Source organism: Macrobrachium nipponense, chromosome 23 (assembly GCF_015104395.2).
Source record: "Macrobrachium nipponense isolate FS-2020 chromosome 23, ASM1510439v2, whole genome shotgun sequence".
NCBI classification, from domain to species: domain Eukaryota; kingdom Metazoa; phylum Arthropoda; class Malacostraca; order Decapoda; family Palaemonidae; genus Macrobrachium; species Macrobrachium nipponense.
In genome coordinates, this window is record NC_061090.1 from 12899362 (window position 1) to 12924731 (window position 25370).

At 33.2% G+C, this 25370-nt stretch overlaps 1 protein-coding gene across 1 annotated transcript in view; it reads left to right on the forward strand.

The window, feature by feature from the left end:
• Positions 1 to 3176: 3176 nt before the first annotated feature.
• Positions 3177 to 25370, forward strand: part of LOC135198668 (dipeptidase 1-like) — a 285537-nt gene continuing 263343 nt past the window's right edge. The window contains exon 1 of the mRNA XM_064226478.1: positions 3177 to 3197. The gene's annotated coding sequence lies outside the window, so the exon portion shown is untranslated. The remainder of the gene's footprint in view (positions 3198 to 25370) is intronic.

Here is a 25370-nt window from a genome sequence, read left to right on the forward strand (position 1 = left end):
TTCATTCTGAAGAGAAAAATAAAAATAAACAGTAAAATCCCCTATGTACCCAGACTTTATGGACACCCTGTATATATATATATGCATTTATTTTACTTTTCATTTCCATACTGATTCTTCACGAAATATTTATCACACAGCCAGTAAATTAGACTTTTATTACCTCATTTCATTAAACATAATCTCGTAATTTTCAAATATTCTTTTACTTTTTTTTATCCTAGGCACATATTCCTTTTTTTTTATTCCAAATGCATTTATTCTTTCCTACTCAACATTACCATTTATTTGTTATTGTTCCAAAACGATACATAGTCTAAAATGATGTTCACGTTTTACTTCTAGAGATTCTAAGGTTCTGAATTCGCATTTCAAACATAAAACCCTCTAATATCATTCCCGCTGAAGACGCGTGTCTTACTCTCTCGTATCCATTTCCATAAAGTACTACAGTAAGTACTAAGTTTAGCACAAAAGAAAATCACCCAAGCACCCACCCTTTGGTAGTCCAGTGGTCGTCCATTTTCCTCCCTTTCCCCGTGTTATCTTTCCAGTCCTATTTCAGAAATCTGTCATAATCCTTCCATTTCTGCACATTGAACCCCATTACCTCACGTCCCTCACACTGAGCCACCTAATCAGGCTTTACAATTCCCATCCATTCAAACTTGACTCATTTTCCTTCTGATGGGTAACCATTCCATCTTTCATTCTCTTCCAAAAACCCTTATCAATGTTAAAGCCTTTTCTTTTCTCCTCTCCGTTTAATAGTATTACAATAAACTTTTTCTCTTTCTAGACAACAGTTCTCCATCTATATTTTATCTTCTTGATTCGCGAATACAAAAAGGTCATTCTCACGGGTACTACAAACGATAACATCCCTCATCATCATCATCCTGCAGCGCTTTCCCTTTCAACTCCAGTCCTCGACGTCAACGAGAACAAAAGCTCTTGATGTAATGAGTAGCTGATTAATTCACTTTTTGTCCCGTCATAATCTTCCTAATGAAACGATATGAATTTGCTGCGGATGGACTCCCTACGTTTAATTGCTAGAGCTCTGGTGTCTGTTCGTTGTCCGTCGTCATCCAGATAGAGGTACTACATCAATTCAACTATTTGTTTATATGAGAACAGTCATTAAAATTTTATAGAAAAATAAAAAATAAAAAAAGTTGCCATAAACTGATTTACATCTCAGGTCAAAAAAAAATAGTAATAAATTATTTCCAATATTTTTTTGTACTGACATTGATGATATGCTCTTGAGTGCTGTACATTGCAGCAGATATTTTAAAATTTTATATATATATATATATATATATATATATATATACATATATATCCTAGTATATATATATATATATCTAATATATATATAGAATTATATAGATGCTGAAGAAAATGCACACGGTTAAAACCGAAAACGGCAGATTTGAAATATTTGATGAAATCTACGCTTGGTCACTCTTCAGCAAACGAATAAATAATTTATTTTGAGCGTTGCACATATGTTTAGAAGTCGATTGTTATCTGTTTGCATCTGCCTGCTCAGAGTAACGGAATACGTTGGTCTGTTGTAGCTTGCAAATTCTTGCTGGAATCTTGATTTCACAGGAAGTTTTCTTTTCTTCAGCAATACAAATTATGATTTAGACGATCTTCTTCTGATCTTGTTTGGCTCGCTTGCTTATTATTTGAATAGATAACTCCCACTGCTTTACCTTTAATTAATTACTGGTAATTAAAGTCATTCAATTGAATCAGTTGTCTGTAATTCGAGATAAAAGACAGTGTTACTGAAATTAATACAGCAGTTTCATTAGCGCTAAATACATTAGAACACAGAAAAAAAATGCAACATTCATTGCTCGGGTTGTAAGTGGAAGATGGATTTCTACGTCGCGCTTTCAAATTATTTTCTAGTTTCCTCAGTCTCTAAATTGGGGAATAAATTTACTCATTTTACTTTGATTAACACATATTTTACACGAATCTTAGACGTGGTGCATACACATTTATCCCAAGAGTGCTGTAATTTTAAAGTCCACAATTTGCATGGTAGCATGTAGAAACAGTAATTACTTTAACTAAGGTATTTTCATTCGCTAGTCAATATTTTATATCAGATTTATTTCATTTTTAGCTTTAAGGAAACAAAATAGTTTCAAATAATAAGTAGCTAGAAGGATGCTGACCTAATACCATGTACTTTGATGTTCTTCTAAAATTTGAAACAATTATATATGTGCATTTATTTTATCCGCCGGCTAATTATTTTATATAAATTACTTCAGATATTTATGAATCTTATTTTGTGAGGCCTTCTATGAAATTTACATATCTTCTTATTAAAGGAAGGTTTTTTACGATGGTAATTTACAGAAAAGGCTAAAATATTATTTTTCAATATCACTACATGACCAAGCACTGCTCAGTTCTTCATTTATCATCCATTAAAAGAGAGAGAGAGAGAGAGAGAGAGAGAGAGAGAGAGAGAGAGAGAGAGAGAGAGAGAGAGAGAGAGAATAAAATTATTGCTTCCGTATTTTATGCTCGATAATCATAATATACAAAGCTAAGACAGATTATGATGACCTTCATTAGTTTATGTCGTGCCTGTAATTTTCAAATATCACTTAAAAAAATGAAAGCAAAAGATGACATCTCTGGGTCCTCTATACGATCAGTATCAAAAGGTGCACTTCACCGAACTTCTTGATTACCGTCCGGTAATCACAGAACAATAATAGAAACTTGTTGCAGAGATGCCTCTTGATGATTACCGTTTTCCTTTTACTTTTTTTCCCAGGCCTCGTCACTCCAACAACTGACTAACATAAAGAATGGAGGAAGGTCATCCATCAGCCTCTCCAAGAACAGCAGCGAACACGATCAGTCTCCAGATTCGGCGCATGCGCACCTCACCAACGCCCACAAACATAAAGGTACCATTGCAGCAGAGCTTCTCCTGTTCCTTTCGGCCAGTATTTATGTTTTGCTTGCTTATTTAGACGTTTCTTTGCCTGCCAATTTGTCGGGACTGTATATACCTGTTTAAGTGTATGTTACTAGAATATCTTCTTATATAGTGTGCCTCATCGAAACTGCTTATTGAACAGAAGAATGATAAAATAAAAGCAGTTTCAGCGTGTTTAGGCACTTTACTGGTAGAAAGAAATAGCCCGTTTAAGGTAAGTAGCCACGAAACCGCATTTGTTTACATAGGCAAAGAGATTAAGTTTTCATTTAGTTGGCTGTATTGTATGGATTTATATTTTACTACTCTTATTTGTTTATTAACTGTGTTGTCTTGAAGCGTAAAAAAAGAAGTTTCATAGAATTCTTGGGGAATGTTGATCGCATAGTGACACCAGATCTCACTGTTTTCGAAACGCTCTGGAAATTTTCACAGGGGTTCAAATTCTTTCCTCTAAATTTCTGTTAAAAATTTGTAAGTTTTCTCTCAGCTACATTTCGCTCTAGCTTCTGATACGAATCCCGATCTAACAGGACGGCCTTTGTGTGTGTGTGTGTGTGTGTGTGTGTGTGTGTGTGTGTGTGTGTCTGTGTGTGTGTGTGTGTGTGAAAAATTTCGATGACGTTCCTTGAGGAATATGCCACTCGTGCATAAATATATTTCTCATGTTGGATGTGCACAAGCCTTACTTTTCACTCTTTAGGTTGTAAAAAGGAATCTCTTTTCTTGGTCACTGATTCAATAACTGATAAGACATTAAGCGATATATTCTTGAAAGTGACACTGCTTATAATCAGATCTAAAATATAAACGCTTTGCACTCATTTTGAGTAGCCAGCAAATACAAATGAATATATATATATATATATATATATATATATATATATATATATATAATATATATATATATATATACACACACTAAATAACACTTTAGATGAATTTTATATAGCTTTCGATGCCGTATAATTCAAACAGAAAAAATCACTTTAACTGTACATGACATATCCATTGCATATAAAGATTTTTATTCAGGGTCAAGTCATTTTTAACCTTTGCCCCTTTTTAAATTATGCGCATTCGCTCTCACTATTTCCATGTTACATTTACCAGCAGGGATTAAATTCAGGAAACGCGAACACAGAAAATAAACTATTTTCCCCCTCTTTCATCAACAGAAAAATATTATTTCATTCCTTACGAAAAAAAAACTTTAAATGTGTCAATTATCTCATTAAATTTAATTGAGTCACGTTCTCTTTTCTAAGAGTATCTTGAAATTTTCGGCTTCCTAATTCAGCAGTAGGTGTTTTCTATGGTTTTAAGGAATAATTTACGTCTAATGTGCGTTGATATGTACCAATTTCAATGGCGCTCCTCGTACGGGGAAGGTCAACGGCTCTCGTGAGGGGCTGATAATTGTTAAAAACTGAAACGTTTAGAAGAACATGAATGGGTAAGAAACTGAAGTGGAAATGTCCGCTTTTGTGTGTGTGTGTGTTTTTTTTTTTTTGGCCATATAGACAAAGCTGATATACATACGCATACACAGACAAACACACACCTACATAATATTATACTCGTGTGAATATATATATATATATATATAGTAAAAAAGATAATATATATATAATATATATATATATAATATATATATATATATATAATATATATATATATATATATATTATGTAGTCATGTAAAATGTTAGATTGTCTATATATATATATATATATATATAACAGCAAAAGCCACAGGGAAAATTTTTTTAAAAAATGAAAAGACAGAGTGCCAAGTACTTTCGTGTATTTACCACATCTTCGGGCACAAAGTAATACAAAACGTAAAAACTATTGAGCAAGAAAGCTCTCACAAAAGCAAAGTGGAAAAAGAATTATATATGTATGTACAATAAGGCCATTACAAACAGAAACAGCATTCGTCCAGATTACCCAACCGCTTTAACCCCACCCCAACAAGTCAAAAAGATTTAAATTTGCATATCACGAAAGCAGACAAATCAAAGGCCATAGTAATTATGAATAAAGAAGACTATATAGCGAAAATGTCAGATTTGTTAGATGATCCGTTACTTATGACGAGCTACGTAATAACCCGTTAACCACAGTGAATAGTAGTTTTGTTAAAGAACTGAAATGTATCTTGAGGGGGAGGGATGAGCTAATTAAGCAATTTACTGTCAAGTGTGCCAGTTTACCATATATGTATGGCTTGGTTAAGACCCATAAGCCAAACAATCCCATTAGGCCTATTATAAGTTCAGTAAGTTCTGTGTCTTATAAATTGTCAAAGTGGCTAGTCCAAGTTCTTACGCCGGTTGTTGGTACAATATCAAAATGTAATATTAAGAATAATGTTGATTTTGTAGACAAACTTAGCAATATTAATGCAACTTTTGAGTTTAAAATTGGTCAGTTTCGATGTTGTAATCATTATTTACTAAAGTTCCAGTGGACTGATTTGTTAAATTTTTTATCAGAGGAATTGCCTAAATATAACTTGCCGTTACCTTCGAATGTAATTAGTTGACTTAATTAGGCTTTGCATTAAGGATTGTAAATTTACATTTAATGGAAAATATTTTTTACAAATTTGTATGGCCAATGTGGGGAATCCACTTTCTCCGGTGCTTAGTAAATCTTTACATGGAGTTTTTTTGAGGTCAGACTGTTACCTAGTATTTTACCGATTGGTACTGTATGGTATCGTTATGTGGATGATATTTTTTGTGTATGGCCTGTAAATGCAAACATTGGAGAAGTAGATAAACTGAATGATCTGGTTCCCTCATTAAATTTACAGTGAGAAGAAAGAGAGTCAATGTTACCATTTTTATGATGTGCAAGTTTACAGACAAATCCGTAGTTTTAAATTCAATGTATATCGCAAGCCCACTAATATATGTTCGTATGTTCATTATTACTCTGAGCATCATAGTAAAGTAAAATTATCTCTATTTTTTCTTCGATGTTTTTGAGGGCCTTAAGAATATGCAGTTCTGAGTTTTTAGATGAAGAGATAGGAAAAATATGTGACATAGGTGTAAAACTTCAATATCCGATGTTTTTTATAGACAAGGCATTAAAAATGGCCAAGGGTACTTTTTATTCAAATAGGGTTAGAGAACCTTTTTCATGCCATAATATGTTAGTTTTACCATACCACAGAATTTTTATGATTTGCCTAAGGTACTTCGATTTTTTAATGTAAAATTAGTTTTTAAAAGCTCAAATACGGTTTGTAATATACTGATAAAGAACTCCCCATTTTCATCTACCTGCTGCCTTTATACAATTCCTTGTCAGGGGTGTGATAAGAAATATATCGGCCAAACTGGGAAAGATTTGTCTACAAGATTAAATCAACATAAATATTCAAGTTTAGAACAGGACAGACTTCTTAGTGCCTTTTTATTCACCTTAGTAATGTTAACCATGCGATTGATTGGACAGAGGCAAAAGAGATTTTATTTTGTAATGATTATATTAGTAGGAATATAATTTGAATCTGCTTTTATAAAGACTTATTCTGGAAAACTTTTAAATTTGAGCCCTGGTATGTACAAATTAGACAGTCTTATCATAGATAAAATAGTGAAGAGTTTTAAACATTATTCTTTAATTTAGTGTATTTGTCAAGTTCCTTCTTATGTATTTCTTGTAGTTTTAACATTATCCTTAAAGTTTTTGTACTAGTCAAAAAAAATTTTTTTTTTTTTTTTTTTAATTTATTTATTTATTTATTTTTTTTTTTTTACGATATTTCATATTGACAATATTGTTCAATCAGTTATCTTTGTTTATTGGTGTTTTAAGTATGTTGTTAGTGCCGTTATTATTGTTACTATTCATAATTGTGATTCAGTTGTTTTATACAAAAAACTGGTTGGCATAGTCAGTGTTTTTCTCTTCTTTAAGTAATTGGGTCATTGGGCAATTACTTTTTTTTTTCTTTTGACTTGTTGGGTGTTAAGCGGTTGGGTAATCTGGGACGAATGCTGTTTCTGTTTGTAATGGCCTTATTGTACATACTATATAATTCTTTTTCCACTTTGCTTTTGTGAGAGCTTTCTTGCTCAATAGTTTTTACGTTTTGTATTACTTTGTGCCCCGAAGATGTGGTAAATACACGAAAGTACTTGGCACTCTGTCTTTTCATTTTTTAAAAAATTTTCCCTGTGGCTTTTGCTGTTAAACAAAATCACGTGCTTACTTTGTGATTTTATAGTATATATATATATATATATATATATATATATATATATATATATATAATATATATATATATATATAGTATATATACATAATATATAAATATATATATATATATATATATATATATATATATATATATATATTATGTGGTTATGTAAAATGTTGGATGACTAGTTACAGCCTTAAATAAATAACATAATCGACGTGTGATCACCGTTCCATTTTCATTCCTGTGTTAAGAAAATTGCATTCATTAAATTATTTGCTTCAATTGCCAGAGAGTGATAGAATGCATCTTGGATAAACAGCAATACGAAGGATATTTCTTTCAAACGTCCACCCATCAGAGGAAACCGCAGCATCCAAAATACCAAGAGAGGGGGAATCCACCTCGCTCAATGGGAGCTCTGTCCGAGTCAGCTGTTTCCTGAGCGCTCTCCCCCGACGCGCGATTTGTCAAACTAGAGTTCCTGGCCGTATTTTTGGGTGTTGTACGTGTGCCGTTTGTGTAAAGTAGTGTTGTTACTATTTTAACGTACGGAAATTCGTAAGGGGGAGGGGGGGGGGATTTCAGAGCATTGTGCGTTGTAGGGGGATGTTATATCCACCGCTTTATATGACAATTGTGTTTAGAATGGCCGTATGCAAAGCAGGCAGCGTAAGATGAATATGTAAATTTATTAATGTATATATATATATATATATATATATATATATATATATATATATATATATATAATATTAGTATATTAGTGGTTATCTTCTTACGCACGAAGATATATATATCAGTTGTATTCCACATGGGCATTTTCTGAGACCTACCTTTTTCATTTTCCTAACAGTTTTCGTCCTCCGATGGACCTCTTCTTGGAGCGTTTATTAAGGAAAGAGATACAGTTTACATTGTATGTAGCCAAGAAAGGCCTAAAAAAAATTTATACATACAGTTACCATAAACTAGTAGTTTGAGCTACAAACTATTCAACAGTAAAATAACAATAAAACAAAAATAACAGTTGGACAAATGAAAAATAAAAACCAAAATGTCTTACGAGGTGAAACCCATTTGAAACAGCATAATATACAGTAGCTACATATTGACAAGCATATGTGTTAATGTACCAATTGACTGGCTCGAGTCAAAGGTTTTTTTTAAGAGCACATGTTTAGTTGAAAGAAATTTGATAGAGACAGCTTGCATTGTTCACAGCAAAGGAAAAAATTTAATTTATCGCCTGGTTTGTATAAATTAGATCCTTTTACCTTACATGTCATGAAACGTCAGTACAAATTGGGTAATGTTATCCATTAACTATTATATAGTATAGCTTGCTAATATGTAATTTATGTTATGTCGTTTTAAATGGATGTATTACTCCATTAGATATTTTTGATATTTTTCATTTGTCCAACTGCTATTCTTGTATTATTGTTATTTTACTACTGAATAGTTTGTAGCTCAAACTACTAGTTTATGGTAACTGTATGTTTAAAAAAATTTAGGCCTTTCTTGGACAATGTAAACTGTATCTCTTTCCTTAATAAACGCTTCAAGAAGAGGTCCATCGGAGGACGAAACTGTTGGGCATTTTCTGAGACATACCATTTTAATTTTCCTATGCGGAATACAACTAAATATATATATATATATATATATATATATATATATATATATATAGATAATTATAGGAGCCACAAAATCTTCTTTATAAGATCGTTATACTAACTTGAGTATAAATTATACACAAGGGAAATAATACAGACCAAGAGCATCCGCCTAATCTAGCATTCGAACCTATGACACTCGATTTGAGCAACTGGCAGGACGTATAACTCACGGCTATCTTTGTAGCTACGGGACCAAATCCCAGCCTTTTGAGTCCAGGGTTCGGTCCCGTGGTGAGACGGAAATTTATTCATGTGAAATAAGTTTCCATGTGGTCATTTCCACAATGTATCATATACAAAAATATATATATATATATATATATATATATGGATATATATAATATATATATATAATTAATTATATATATATAATATATATATATATATAAAATATATATATTTATACATATACGCCATTATATATATATCTATATATATATATATATATATAAGCGAATACCACGGGAAATGATAGACAGGAATCCAAGCGCTTTCGTCTTTATTCAGACATCGTCAAGGAGCTACTAAAGTACAATCGGAGAGGAAGGCCTCAGGTACAAACAAGATCAGGAATACCAGATGGTTAATTATCAAAAGGGTAAAAATTAAAAGGGATAATCCAGGATTATCGGATATCACACGGTCACAAACTTAAACAGATTCTGACCCTAACCGAAATTACAAAGTATCTTTACAGTCCAAAACATGTAAAAACTGAATATATTAATTTTGTTTGCTTATATTTATCTACAACTTTTTTCATTATGAAAGCATCAAGTTTAAATAAACCAAGACTTAAATTTAGAACATTTCTATATTTGACTTGATAAAACAAGATTCAATGATATTCCTTTTAACTGTGTCATTACATGGGACTAAGGCTCTTGCTTGACTCCAGTTAATAGGATGGTCTAAATCTCTCATTATGTACATATGCCAATTGTGATATTTGCCCAGTTCTCACAGAATATTGATGTTGCGTCTTAAGCAACATCAATATTCTGTGAGAACTGGGCAAATATCGAATGCATTATTTGTACATATGAGAGATTTAGACCATCCTATTAACTGGAGTCAAGCAAGAGCCTTAGTCCCATGTAATGACACAGTTAAAGGAATATCATTGAATCTTGTTTTATCAAGTCAAATAATAGAAATGTTCTAAATTTAAGTCTTGGTTTATTTAAACTTGATGCTTTCATAATGAAAAAAGTTGTAGATAAATATAAGCAACAAAATTAATATATTCAGTTTTTACATGTTTTGGACTGTAAAGATACTTTGTAATTTCGGTTAGGGTCAGAATCTGTTTAAGTTTGTGACCGTGTGATATCCGATAATCCTGGATTATCCCTTTTAATTTTTACCCTTTTGATAATTAACCATCTGGTATTCCTGATCTTGTTTGTACCTGAGGCCTTTCCTCTCCGATTGTACTTTAGTAGCTCCTTGACGATGTCTGAATAAAGACGAAAGCGCTTGGATTCCTGTCTATCATTTTCCCGTGGTATTCGCTATATTTATGAAGTCACGTGCATCTACTGTGATTTTTTAAGCATATAATATAGATATATAAATATATATATAATATATATATGATATACTATTATATATATATATATATATATAATATCAGTTATTTATTTAAAAAAAAAACAATTTTTTTTTTTTTAAAAATTTTTATACATATATGCATGATATTATTTCAGCATGCGTCACTTCATGACACTTGCATTTTCTCCTTAATTCAAAGTTTTTCCAACCGAACGAACACAAAACATAAAAGAAAGTTAAAAATATGGGTTTTTACAATGCAGATAGGAGCAGCAGAAATGTGTGCCATGGAAAATTAGTGCAATTTGTCTCTCTGTCAAATAAATCATACACAGTCCTAGATGCCTTGCCTTCGACCCCTTAATGTCATCTAATGAGTAAATTTCCTTAGAGGCGCTATACCTTCATTAACGCCTCCACACCAGCGGCCTACCCCTCTCAACCGTCATGGGACAGTGAACTTTGCCCTGACCCTAACCTTTAAGCACCTACTAACTCCGCCCACTTTCAACCACTCTCTCCTCAGCGATGCCCATTCAACACTCGTTTCTGTCAAAATATTGCTCTCTTCCAGCACTACCTGGGGATTTGAAGGGTCCTCCTTTGATGAAGAAACAATGGTAGCTGCTGGTTGGAAAACATCCAAGATGGCGGCTGCTGACGGCGATATAAGGGCCCGAGATCGCCCTTACAAATATACGGGCTGCTATACGAGCAAGAGCCCGTGCTGGCACAAGGCCAGCTTAATCTTAAACAACAACCCTTACAAATCAGTACAATAAGAAGAAGGCTCTAGTAACATTAGACCAACAGCCGTAGCTATCGCTAGACTTAGCTGTCCACCTTTCGAGTTGAGACTCATCTGGCCCAGTACCTTGGCTTACGCTAAAGCTTATGAGCTCTTCCATAAGACCCAAGCTCCAGTCAAATCCCTTGTGCAATCTGCCAATCCAGTCGCACCCTACTTACTCCCTTCATTGGCAGCAAGATAATACCAGCTTCCTCAGCCTTCATACCCACTGGCTCACAATACAACGAACGTCAAGTCCACTGACATATCAGGTAATATGCCGAGAGAACTGTAGTTTCAATTCAAACCAGTGTCTATAATCCCAGTTCCCATTCTTGACAAACTTCTTCCTCAATCATCAATCCTCAATCACCCTTTGAATATCTCCTCTGATTCCCACTCCAGTGAAAACGTGACCTAGTGCAGTGACATAAATACTTCTTTTAATAAGTGATGCTAGTTGTGTTCTTGGCATCAAGTCGTCGAGAAAATATTTTGGTTGACTTTGCGCTTATGCCTCAAAAGTAAAGTAAATTCTTTGCAATATTCCTGTCCTCAGTCACTACAACTCCTAATATCTTGCAGATGTGCCAGCAATGCTGTTGTATCTACCTGTGTGCCATCCAGCGGTGTTAAACAGAAACAATTGTAAACGAAGTAGTTCTAAGTGATCATAGACGCTACTATTTGAGTGTTAATATGCATCTACCTGTTCTGTGTCTGACCCGTCGGAGAAAATCTTCTTTTTACTCTAAGTGTTAACTTTAGAATTAGTTCCAGCGAATTTAGTTATTAAATCGTACCTGGTGTGGTACTAGTTAGTGTTTGTAACTCTGTTTAACATAGCCCACAGTGCCACGGGGTTCAATACAAACCCTTGTAATATCCCTTGCATGTGTTAGTAAAATTATACTGAATTTTAGTAGACAAATAATGTTTTGAAACAAATTTTGGTGGGTAATATATCTATCACACAGATCAACTAACTCCTTTTGTTCGTAGTCACCCTTTCTCGTCGGTTCTACATAAGTGATTGATTCAGTTATACTGTAGCAAAGGCAACCTAATTGAGCCAAGTCATTGATCTACTTAAACAATTGAATTCTTAACCCAAAGACCCAGCAAGACCGCGGCTGGCACGCGACAATATATGAAAATATATCAATTCCGAGTTAGAGCGAATTAGATATTAAAGGACATTTGTAGCTCGAATAATTTATAAGAATCACGGTGATATGATAATTATTCATAATATGGCAACGGTCGTCAAACGTTCGAATTTGTTAACATAGTAGAGGGGGTTGGATATCAATTCTAATCACGAATAACCGAGTTCGACGGTGATTTGTAACGTCAGAATCGGTATAAACTTATTAACCTCATTTGTTAGCCAAATCGATAACATCACTGTCGTCTTGATTTCGTCCCTGTCAGCTGGACGGTGGTTCGATCCCACGAGAGGACTAAATTATTATCAACTAAAAAATTCGCCTTCGGTTAACATATATGAAAATATATAAATTCCGGGGTAGAGCTAATTAGATATTAAAGGACATTTGTAGCTCGAATAATTTATATGAATCATGGTGATGTGATAATTATTCATATATATATATATATATATATATATATATATATATATATATATATATATATATATATATATATATATATATAAAGATATATGCTCAGTAAACGGACGTTTAACGTCGAAAGGTCTCGCAGATCCTCCTTCGTTTATTTTTCCTTCATGGCATATATCTATATTTATGGATTTATCACGTTCCTTACTTTCGTGATTCAGTTATACATACATATTATATATATATATATAATATATATATATACATATATATATACATATATATATACAGATCTATATATATATATGTATACATATATATATATATATATAATTATATATATATAATATATATATATATATATATTTGTGCCTAAGTAAAGGGTCGTGTTAGACCGAATGTTCTTGACTCTCTCGCCTTTCTATATTCCTCCATGGCAAAACCTTGATTTATACATAGCATCACGTTTTATATACTTCGTGATCAAGTTATTCATAAATATATATATTTATATATATATATATATATATATATATATATATATATATACATACATATACATACAAGCATTCATGTGTGTGATTGTGTATAAGGTGTGTGATTGTGTATAAGGTGAAGACATGTGGATATGCGCACACTTACGAATATCTGTTATGTATGAGAGAGAGAGGAGAGAAGAGGAGAGAGAGAGAGAGAGAGAGAGAGAGAGAGAGAGTTTTATAACAAGCTCCTTATCATTTATCTAGATATAATAATAGTGAGCTAACATACTAATGGAAAGCAAACAGAAGCGTCAGCGCAAACAAGCGAGCTCACTCAGTAAATAAAGAGCATGATCAGATGCACAGAAATAAACATTAATTTTTTCAGGCGCTAAAAATAATCACATGCTATTATTGATTGGCAGTTCTGGAACATTGTTGAGCTGTCGTTGCTCTGGAGCTGTATCAGAGGAAAATATATCTTGGAGTTCTTTTTATTGATATAAACAATAATGGATCTGCTACTGTGGTATATCAGTGATCATATAGACATACATATAGGTGTATGTATTTATAGTGTGTATATATAATATAATATATATTATAATATTATATATTAATATATATATATACATATATACAGATAGATAGATAGACCGGCGTTGTTTCAACCATAATATCATCGGTATTTTTTCAACGTAGAAGACATTTAATAGCATATTTAGAATAATGTTTTATTTTTGCTCTACAACTAATATTAAGAACTTAGCGTGGCCGGATATCCAGACGGATATTCGGGTCAAAACGACACCCGGGTTGAAACCATTCCCTTATATCATCGTTATTTTCCATCGAAGAAGAAAAGTAAAAGCGTACTTTGAATCCCCATGAAAAGTTCCAGCTGAACAATTGTTTTTTTTTTTTTTTTTTCGACAAATAATAGTAGAGCAGTTTAGCACAGCCGGATTACACTAAGCCGAATATTCGGATCAAAACGACACCCCGGTTAAAAACTATCCCCCATCAAATCTACATATATGGTTCGACTTTGTTCAATTCGGTCCGGTAATTTCGCTGTCTATAGCGAACATACATACATACATACATAGTCGGACCGTCAGCTTTATATAGAAGTTAATATATATATATATATATATATATATATATATATATATATATATATATATATAGTATATATATATATTATATATATATATATATATATATATATATAGTATATATATATATATTTTTTTTTTATATAATGTTTTTCAGCGTGCTTATAAGCGTGCGTTTGTTTTATCCACTTAAGATATTCTTTATCCATTCATATCCATACATGTGTGTTCACATGAGTATTTTTTATCGATACAGCTATAACCATTACATGAAACACAAACCTCGAGAAAGCAACGAAATTACCAACGTAAATAAAAAGAACGACAGGCAATGGGAATAAAAATGGCGAAATAAATATCTGGGTGGCCTGGAGAATTATAAGAGGCCCCAATATAGTCTTTGAGAGTGACCACTTCAAAATGAAGAAGCGACCCTCTCTCTCTCTCTCTCTCTCTCTCTCTCTCTCTCTCTCTCTCTCTCTCTCTCTCTCTCTCTCTCTCTCTCTCAGACCATCAGATGAATATACGATTGGGTGACCATTCCATATTTATTTTATCTTCTTCTACCCTCTTTGTTATGTATGGGGGGAAAGCTTCCTTTGATATTGGACAAGAACTCTATGCCAGTCTCTTTTCCTTTGATGTTTATGACGTTATTTCAAATAACAGGTTTATGAATGGGTCGGGTATACATACATGCATATATATACATACATACATACATACATATATATGTGTGTGTATGTATATATACACACATATTTATATGGGGTAAAACTAAATTCCCTTCCTACCACAAGGAAAACCAGATACAGATGACCTCTAATACCTCTGACTATCGGTTTATCTTCATTGCCAATAATATATGAAATATTCAACTTGCGTTCTACACTAGGGAATACGATCTCTATGTTGTGTATTTAGTTGATTTTTCATTCTAATGACATGAATATTTTGGATCATAACTTCCTCAAATAAGGGAATTTCTTATGTTCTTGCTAGTCATCCTAAGTTGAATCGACTGCGGTGATCATCATGACTATTTTTACGATTATGATCATTTGTTTCCTCAATAAAAGGTACATTTGCAGACATTTCATTGAGTTCATTACTGAACGGTTATTGTCACCTCACAAACAGTATTATATTTGTTTTCGAGTCTATTTAGTAAGCGTTTTATTGACCCCTATTTATAATGTTTTTCAGTTTATTGAATACCTGGTTGTTTTCATTCTCATTCTACACCATAAACTGCCTTTACAGAAATTCAACAATTCAGTAAATAGGTTTCGACACTTGTAACCAAATGGAAAACTGAAGTTGTATGAAGGAATCAAAGCATCACGAAAGCCATTGCAAAGCTCTCTATGAAAGAGCCACTGAATTAAGCAAATAATGGAATGTTCTGACTTTGGCACAGTGGAAACATTGTGTGAATTGCTCTATCGTTTAATTCCCAGTTAACCTCGAGTCTATACATAATAATAGGATAGCAATTCTAGGTCAACCTGTAAATAAAATCTAACAATGCCAAAGGTCATCTAAATTAGGGCATGGCACGATTCATAGACAACGTTACGTTTTATGTAAATTATCAATTTAAAAGCAAAGAATTTTAAACACATTTATTTAAATTCTTTCTTCAAACGCAATTGTTTAGTAAATTTAAATTATATATATATATATATATATATATATATATATATATATATATATATATATATATATATATATATATCTAATAAAAGGAGCCCATAAAAACACCAAAATGTAGAGAAAAAGTACTATATTTCAGAGACTGCTGTCTCTCTCTTCAGGTATATGAATGAGAAAAGTTTACAGAAAAGGTGGTATTTATACCAAGAGATTCGTCCACAAGTAAGCCAATTTAGGTCACCCCCGCTGATAATCTTCCTTTAATCTTCTTAAGCGTTGGTTGAATGAACACTGCGTCGACGATATCTGATATCCAATTCCCTTTTGAGATGTTCATTACCTGCTTCTCTTTTATTAAGGCCGATTCCATCATTTGACTCTTGTACCGGCAGTTGCTGCTATAAATTACACGTGACATATTCCAGTTTATTCTATGGTTATGTTCATTTATATGGTTGAAAATAGCAGAGTTCTGTTGTCCATACCTAACTGACCGTTTGTGTTGTATTAATCTCTGGGGAAGTGATTTACCTGTAAATCCGATGTAAGATTGGTCACAGTCCTGGCATGGATCTCATATACCCCCCAGAGTCTTTGGGAGATGTCTTTTGTTGGACGTTAATCAGGGATTTGGCTAAGGTATTTGGGTAGGTAAATGCAAAAGGGTTGGATTTCCCAAGGGTGTGAGTTACTCTCTTAATCGTCTCCAGGTGGGGAATTTTTATTTTATTGTTGGGTGTGTCTCTGGTCTTGTCTTTAGGGGGTCGGTAGAAAATTACGTTTGCTTTTGAATTGCTTTCTCAATTATATGGTCAGGATACTTTAAAGATGAAAGTTGCTTGCGAATTAGTTCAAATTCTTTTTCCAGGAAATCTGGGGAACAAATTCGTAAGGCTCTTAAGAATAGGTTGCTAGCTACACCTATCTTGATAGTATTGTCATGATAGCTAAAGTAATGAATATATGAAAGTGAGAACGTTGGTTTTCTGTATATGGTAAATTTGTATTCTGTCGTGTCTCTGATTATTAAAACATCAAGAAAAGGAATTTTGTTGTCTGTTTCCCATTCAACTTTAAATTTGATGCTGGGCACTAATGCGTTTAATTTTGAGAGGAATTCATTAAAATTACCCCACTTATTATCCCAAAATGTTAGTATGTCATCCACGTATCTCATCCACAGCATGTTTTTGGGTTTTATTGCATTTATTACTGTAGTTTCAAAGTATTCCATGTACAGATTGGCTAAAATAGGACTTAAAGGACTACCCATACTACACCCGAATTTTTGCTTGTAGAATGATTCCCCGAATGAAAATACGTTATTAGATGCACATAATTCAACTAACTTTATTATTTTGTCAAGTGCCAAAGGGAAATGATCTGAATAGGGGGATAATTTTTCCCTTAAAAACTGAAGAACGTCCTGTACTGGTACTTTTGTGAATAGAGAGTCTACGTCAAGGCTTAAAAGTTTTATGTTGTGAAGTGGTATATGTGCTTCTCTGAATTTGTGACAAAAGTCTTCCGAATGTTTGATGTGACTGGGAGAAAAAGTGCCTAAAAAAAGGAGAAAGGAGGCCAGCTAACCATTTAGAAATTTTGTAATTGAAAGCTCCGGCGCATGAAACGATGGGTCTGAATGGAAGATTGTCTTTGTGAGTTTTGGGAAGACCATAAAAGTAGGGTAATTTAGGATTAATTACTTTAAATTTCTCTAATAGTTCAATACTCTTTTTGTCTTGGCCAATTAATCTTATAAAAGGAGCTTTCAATTACAAAATTTCTAAATGGTTAGCTGGCCTCCTTTCTCCTTTTTTAGGCACTTTTTCTCCCAGTCACATCAAACATTCGGAAGACTTTTGTCACAAATTCAGAGAAGCACATATACCACTTCACAACATAAAACTTTTAAGCCTTGACGTAGACTCTCTATTCACAAAAGTACCAGTACAGGACGTTCTTCAGTTTTTAAGGGAAAAATTATCCCCCTATTCAGATCATTTCCCTTTGGCACTTGACAAAATAATAAAGTTAGTTGAATTATGTGCATCTAATAACGTATTTTCATTCGGGGAATCATTCTACAAGCAAAAATTCGGGTGTAGTATGGGTAGTCCTTTAAGTCCTATTTTAGCCAATCTGTACATGGAATACTTTGAAACTACAGTAATAAATGCAATAAAACCCAAAAACATGCTGTGGATGAGATACGTGGATGACATACTAACATTTTGGGATAATAAGTGGGGTAATTTTAATGAATTCCTCTCAAATTAAACGCATTAGTGCCCAGCATCAAATTTAAAGTTGAATGGGAAACAGACAACAAAATTCCTTTTCTTGATGTTTTAATAATCAGAGACACGACAGAATACAAATTTACCATATACAGAAAACCAACGTTCTCACTTTCATATATTCACTACTTTAGCTATCATGACAATACTATCAAGATAGGTGTAGCTAGCAACCTATTCTTAAGAGCCTTACGAATTTGTTCCCCAGATTTCCTGGAAAAAGAATTTGAACTAATTCGCAAGCAACTTTCATCTTTAAAGTATCCTGACCATATAATTGAGAAAGCAATTCAAAAAGCAAACGTAATTTTCTACCGACTAAAGACAAGACCAGAGACACACCCAACAATAAAATAAAAATTCCCCACCTGGAGACGATTAAGAGAGTAACTCACACCCTTGGGAAATCCAACCCTTTTGCATTTACCTACCCAAATACCTTAGCCAAATCCCTGATTAACGTCCAACAAAAGACATCTCCCAAAGACTCTGGGGTATATGAGATCCCATGCCAGGACTGTGACCAATCTTACATCGGATTTACAGGTAAATCACTTCCCCAGAGATTAATACAACACAAACGGTCAGTTAGGTATGGACAACAGAACTCGGTTATTTTCAACCATATAAATGAACATAACCATAGAATAAACTGGAATATATCACGTGTAATTTATAGCAGCAACTGCCGGTACAAGAGTCAAATGATGGAATCGGCCTTAATAAAAGAGAAGCAGGTAATGAACATCTCAAAAGGGAATTGGATATCAGATATCGTCGACGCAGTGTTCATTCAACCAACGCTTAAGAAGATTAAAGGAAGATTATCAGCGGGGTGACCTAAATTGGCTTACTTGTGGACGAATCTCTTGGTATAAATACCACCTTTTCTGTAAACTTTTCTCATTCATATACCTGAGGAGAGAGACAACAGTCTCTGAAATATAGTACTTTTCTCTCTACATTTTGGTGTTTTTATGGGCTCCTTTTATTAGATGGAATTCTGTTGTTACAGAAACATTTTTACCAGTCATATATATATATATATATATATATATATATATATATATATCATTTTACCTGTGTGTATGTCCGATTATTCTGTGTAATATCTTGGCAAATAAAATAAAATGTCTGCTCCTTTGGACCGGTTATCATAAGCACTTCATAACTTTTGTTTATATATATATAGTATATATATATATATATATATATACATATATCTAGATTAGACTAACCAAGGTTCTGGCATTGGGTTTTTAGTCAGATGCCCCTCCTGTCAATAACCCACTCTATTTACCCAGGGTTGGGACCGGTACCAAGTTAGGCTGGCTTGCCCCCCCCCCCCCGCCCCCCCGCTTCCGCATCCCCCCCCCGGGTGCATGATCGCAGAAGATGGAGAAGACTAATAAACAGCGATCCCTTATAAGGATGAGAAAAGCTGAAGATAAGAAGATATATATATATATATGTATATGTATATATGCGTATGTATATACAGCTATACACACACACACACACACATATATATATATATAAATTACACGAAATGGAAATGTAAAAAATAAAACAAGCTTATGAAGATTGGTACACAGTAGCAAGTGTTCAAATTTTACATGCAAGATCGACAGCAGAGTATAGAAAATAGACGTCTAGATATATTGCTTGGTTTTCTGGATACTCTTCGCTCTAACTAAACATTACCTCAACATATATAACTATGCAAAAACGGCAAGGCACATTCATTTTCCTTATTCTGAGTAATTTACAAGGCTTTCGATATAGCTAAACCGGATTACCTAACATTGCCTAACATATTGCTCTCACACTTCTATGCAGAGATTTGTTAATACCGTAAATATAATATTTCTGATGGAGAAACCAAGACTATATAAATTTAAACTTAAATTTTTTGTGTACATATTCAGTTATTTCTAGAATATGGAATATGCAGCTATATAGTGTCTATAGTATAAGATACTTCTAGAAGGTTTCCTAAAGGGTACTTTGGTGAATGAAGATGCTTCATCGAAACTCAGTTTAGTGAAACTCTTCAATAATACTTTATTTAATTCAGCACTGAGCTTCCTGACGACCAATTAATTATTTATACATTGAAAGTTAACGTTTTTGCTTTGTTTGCTTTGTGCCTAACTTTCATTTTTTTATTTGACGGATGAAACATTCATGTAAGAAAACTTACGAACGTTCTGTTTTTATCATTATAATTATACCTAATAATATGTCTGTGAATCATTTTACTATTATTTATTCTATTGTCTAAATCTAAATTATAATAAAGTGTTATAATCTGAAATGGCGTAAAGCTTTTGGTTTGAGAAAATGTAGTCATTTTGGAATCTTACATAACGCAAAAACTACCAGGTATCATATATTTAAGTATGTTTGAGTTTCAGAGAGAGAGAAAGAATATTTATATATATATATATATATATATATATATATATATATATATATATATAGATAGATAGATAGATGATAGATAGATAGATAGTATAGATTAGATATATGCACATACAAAACATACATATATACATACAATACATACATATATATATATATATATATATATATATATATATATATATATATATATATATATATATATATATATATATATGAGTGTGTGTGCGTGTTAGAGAGAATATGTGAAATCAGGGATTCCACGAAATCTCTTGGGAATGTGTGAAATGACCAATTCACTTAGGAACATTTAAACCTAGTACTTAACACGGTGAAGCAGTGATTCATCTACAAAGTTTCGCTGTGTTTAGTACTAGCCCCAGGGGAGTCAAATGTATTTCGCCGTGTTTAGTACTAGCCGTGGATGATCAAATGTACCTAAGGGAATTGGTTATTTCACATATTCCCTAACATATATATACACTTATATATATATATATATATATATATATATATATATATATATTTATATTATATAGATACATATCCATATACATATTTATATATATATATATATATATATATATATATATATATATATATATATAATATTATATTTATATATTATATGACGTTATAATTTCCTAATATGAAATACCCCTAATTTGCAAAAAACCATCAATTCCATATCTTGATTTACAATACCTAAATATAATAAATATGTCTCAAGAATGTGTGAACACGTATGCCTGTCTGGCTTTCAATTGGCACTCCACTTAAAGGAGAGCGAAATTCATTAAATGAGAAATAAATTACAATTAAACTCCATATCACTTCTCTCTTTTAAATAGCCCGTCGTTTTATATTCCCTTTCGGCATTCTTTTTTTTTCGAATACATTTCCATCGTCACTAATGGATAGTGGAAAATCCTTTCCTTTCCATCTAAAATTTCTCTTTTGCCATCGCATTCCTATTTTCTAATCTCTTTAAAAAAATTAAAGCCATACTATTTTGGTGAAAGTTCATCTCATACGAGATGTATGGAATATAATTAAGATCATAGACTGTACACATTTTATATAATTCCCTATTTTTTTCTTCCTAGATGAAATTTATTTTAAATCCTGAATTATTTCCTTATTTCATATAAGTCTAATGTTGCATTTTGACTAACAATCGTTGCTAAAGAATTTCTAAATAGTTTTTATCTAATGACGTAGTTTTCTCATTGTACATTATTTGTGATTGAATCATAATGTAACACCAACAAATGAATTTGTGTTTATAAGTAGGTAAATAGAGAATTTGAGTAAAATCCTGAAAATGTGCCCCTGCAAAACCAGTATCGGTAAAATGAGTTGTATAGCAAATGAAATACAGTCTTTAGCGATGAATTCTCCCTGAAATATAAAAAAAAAATTCGGAGATGATAAAATGTTATTATTAAGGATTGATTAATGATGATAACGCGACACACTTCCCAATAATGCTTGACACTTTTTTGGACAAACTCCAGTGGAACACGTAAACTTTTAAGCGCGTTTTCTCTGTAAAAACTGCGGTTTCTTTACAACACTATGTGGACATTAAGCTATTTTCCTTTTTGGTCCTTAATTTTTGCTTGGCTGTTTTTATACACAAATACACACACACACACACACACACACAGCAAAAATAGATACCTTTTACCCAAGGAGAGAGTTGCTCCAGATGTTATGAAGCATCCATACTGCAGCAAAACATGCCATAAACATATGTTGGTAACTTATCCCACAAACATCACAAACAGGTTAAATACAAGTTGAAACGAGGCAACTTGCAATGTTACAAATAAACCTCCTTTATCTCCATCAACATTTTTCTCATTTATGTGCAACAGTCTTTCACTTTCCCACATCACAATCCAACATTCTTTCACACTCACATTACAATCAAGTGAATGTTCTCTTCCCCTCGACCTCAAGACAATCCGATAAAATCGTTCTCTCTCTTATCGCCCAGGAAGTGTAGTGCAAGTTACGAAATGGATTATTTCATAGCTGCACTAGCAATAAGGAAAACAAGTCAACATTGTTTTACAACCGCTAATACAATTAGGAAGACGTAATGAAGCTGGGGAACATTTCAAGACAGTGAAATGGATGACAAAATAGAGAAACATAAATAAGAGCAATCATGGGAATGGGAATTGCATAAAATTTAATAAATAGCAAAAAAAGCAAGATAGACTCGGCGAGTAACAAGTTAGCCTTTGGTTACGTTAAACTAAATACTCTGATGGTATATATATATATATATATATATTATATATATATATATATATATATATATATATATATACATATATATATATATATATATATATATATATATATGCTTAAAAAATCACAGTAGATGCACGTGACTTCATAAATAAGCGAATACCACGGGAAAATGATAGTCAGAAATCCAAGCGCTTTCGTCTTTATTCAGACATCGTCAAAGAGCTACTAAAGTACAATTGGAGAGGAAGGCCTCAGGTACAAACAAGATCAGGAATACCAGATGGTTAATTACCAAAAGGGTAAAAATTAAAAGGGATAATCCAGGATTATCGGATATCACACGGTCACAAACTTAAACAGATTCTGACCCTAACCGAAATTACAAAGTATCTTTACAGTCCAAAACATGTAAAAACTGAATATATTCATTTTATTGCTTATATTTATCTACAACTTTTTTCATTATGAAAGCATCAAGTTTAAATAAACCAAGACTTAAATTTAGAACATTTCTATTATTTGATTTGATAAAACAAGATTCAATGATATTCCTTTTAACTGTGTCATTACATGGGACTAAGGCTCTTGCTTGACTCCAGTTAATAGGATGGTCTAAATCTCTCATATGTACAAATAATGCATTCGATATTTGCCCAGTTCTCACAGAATATTGATGTTGCTTGAGACGCTGTGAAAGATATTTGCCGGTCTGTCCGTAATATACTTTATCACACTTTTTGCAAGGAATTTCATATATGCAGCCTGGAAGATCTTTAGGAGAATTTTTGATTACTAAACTCTTGACATTAATATTACTGAAAACAACATTTATGTTAAAAAGCTTTAAAATTCTAGGAATATCTAAAAACCTTTCATCATAAGGTAATTTAGTAAGCATAACATTCTAAAATTCAAACGTCCATTCACGTCTTCGCACTTCCTTTAAACTGGTAGTTCGTGACCTCCTTCAACTGACTTTTTTTTAAGTTGGGCAAGGGGTCCTTTTTTCAAGATTGAAATAAGCTTCCAAATATTGGAATGAACACCAGAAACAGAACTTTGAAGCGAACTATGGTACCCTTTTTGCAGGGAAGATCTTGCATTGCTCTCTCAGGTGTATTCCATTAGCAAATGGAGAATAGGGTGCTCAGTTATTCGCCGTCTGCCATTACTTATGACTCTTTCGCAACCTTCTTGCTTGATGCTGCTTTTTCTGTTGTAAATATGCTTGGCTTTTGGGGAGATTAATTCTTCATTGTTCTGGTAAGCAGCTGTTTTTCTGTGATGTCTATTAGTAGATTGTGCGCTGTTAGGATATTTGCCCCTAACAACACCACTGTCACATCTGCTGTTATGAAAGACCAACTCTAGTCTTACCCGTCGAAGGTAACTTTCATCTCCCACCTGCTGTACATCGTCAGTGTCGCTCCGCTGGCCGTCGATACTTGTAGGTTGTGGTGTGTGTTGGGGTTGATTCGTTCGCCTGGACTGGCTGCAATGAAAGATCTGCAAACTCCTGGTTCACTAAAAACTCCATGGCAGACCTGATGGGGGCTTCTAGTTCCTCAAGCCATCCTGCTATCTAATCGAAAACGTCGTCTGGCAGGAATTCGAGAACGGCATCTGCTTCTCCCGTGACCGAGGTGATCTTTGAGTGGAAAATTGTTTCTTCCCTAGAAAATACCAAGCTTGCGAGCGGTGGGGCGTGAAGGTCAGCAATCAGATGGAGGCGGCGTAAGGTTTTTGCTGGTGTGGAGGTCATTGGTGTTAACATGTTCCGTCATCTCTCCGGGGTCACCATTGTAGTTGTTGTTGTTTTTTATTAAGCTGGCGTTATGCCAGCACGGGCTCTTACTCCTAAAGCAGCCCGTGGTCACCATTGTAAGCTAAGTAAAGTAGTCCCGTCCTCTCGACAGACTGAGAAAAGGATATGCAAAATGACAGATACATAAGACATTAAATATTTGAACATAAAATCGGTATACGTGGTTGAATAGTTGGCAGAATGATGTTCTGAATAATATAAAAAAATAAGAAGTGACGATAAGAATGGATATATCTACATAAAACATAATCACGAGAATCTGTTTCTCTTAGATGTGTAGCGAGCACATGGTCATTCGCGTGCGAAGAAAGTTATTTCGTCAGGTAGGTCTGCCACATGGGGTTGCCACGTCGCGTCGGGGCTATAATATCATTTTCGTCCTCAATGGAAGTCTCAAAACCGATCATCAATGTTCCTTGAGAACATTTTAAATTTCGTCGTATGGTCCTATCTGGTACATGGTGAGTTCATTAATAAGTAAATTGCA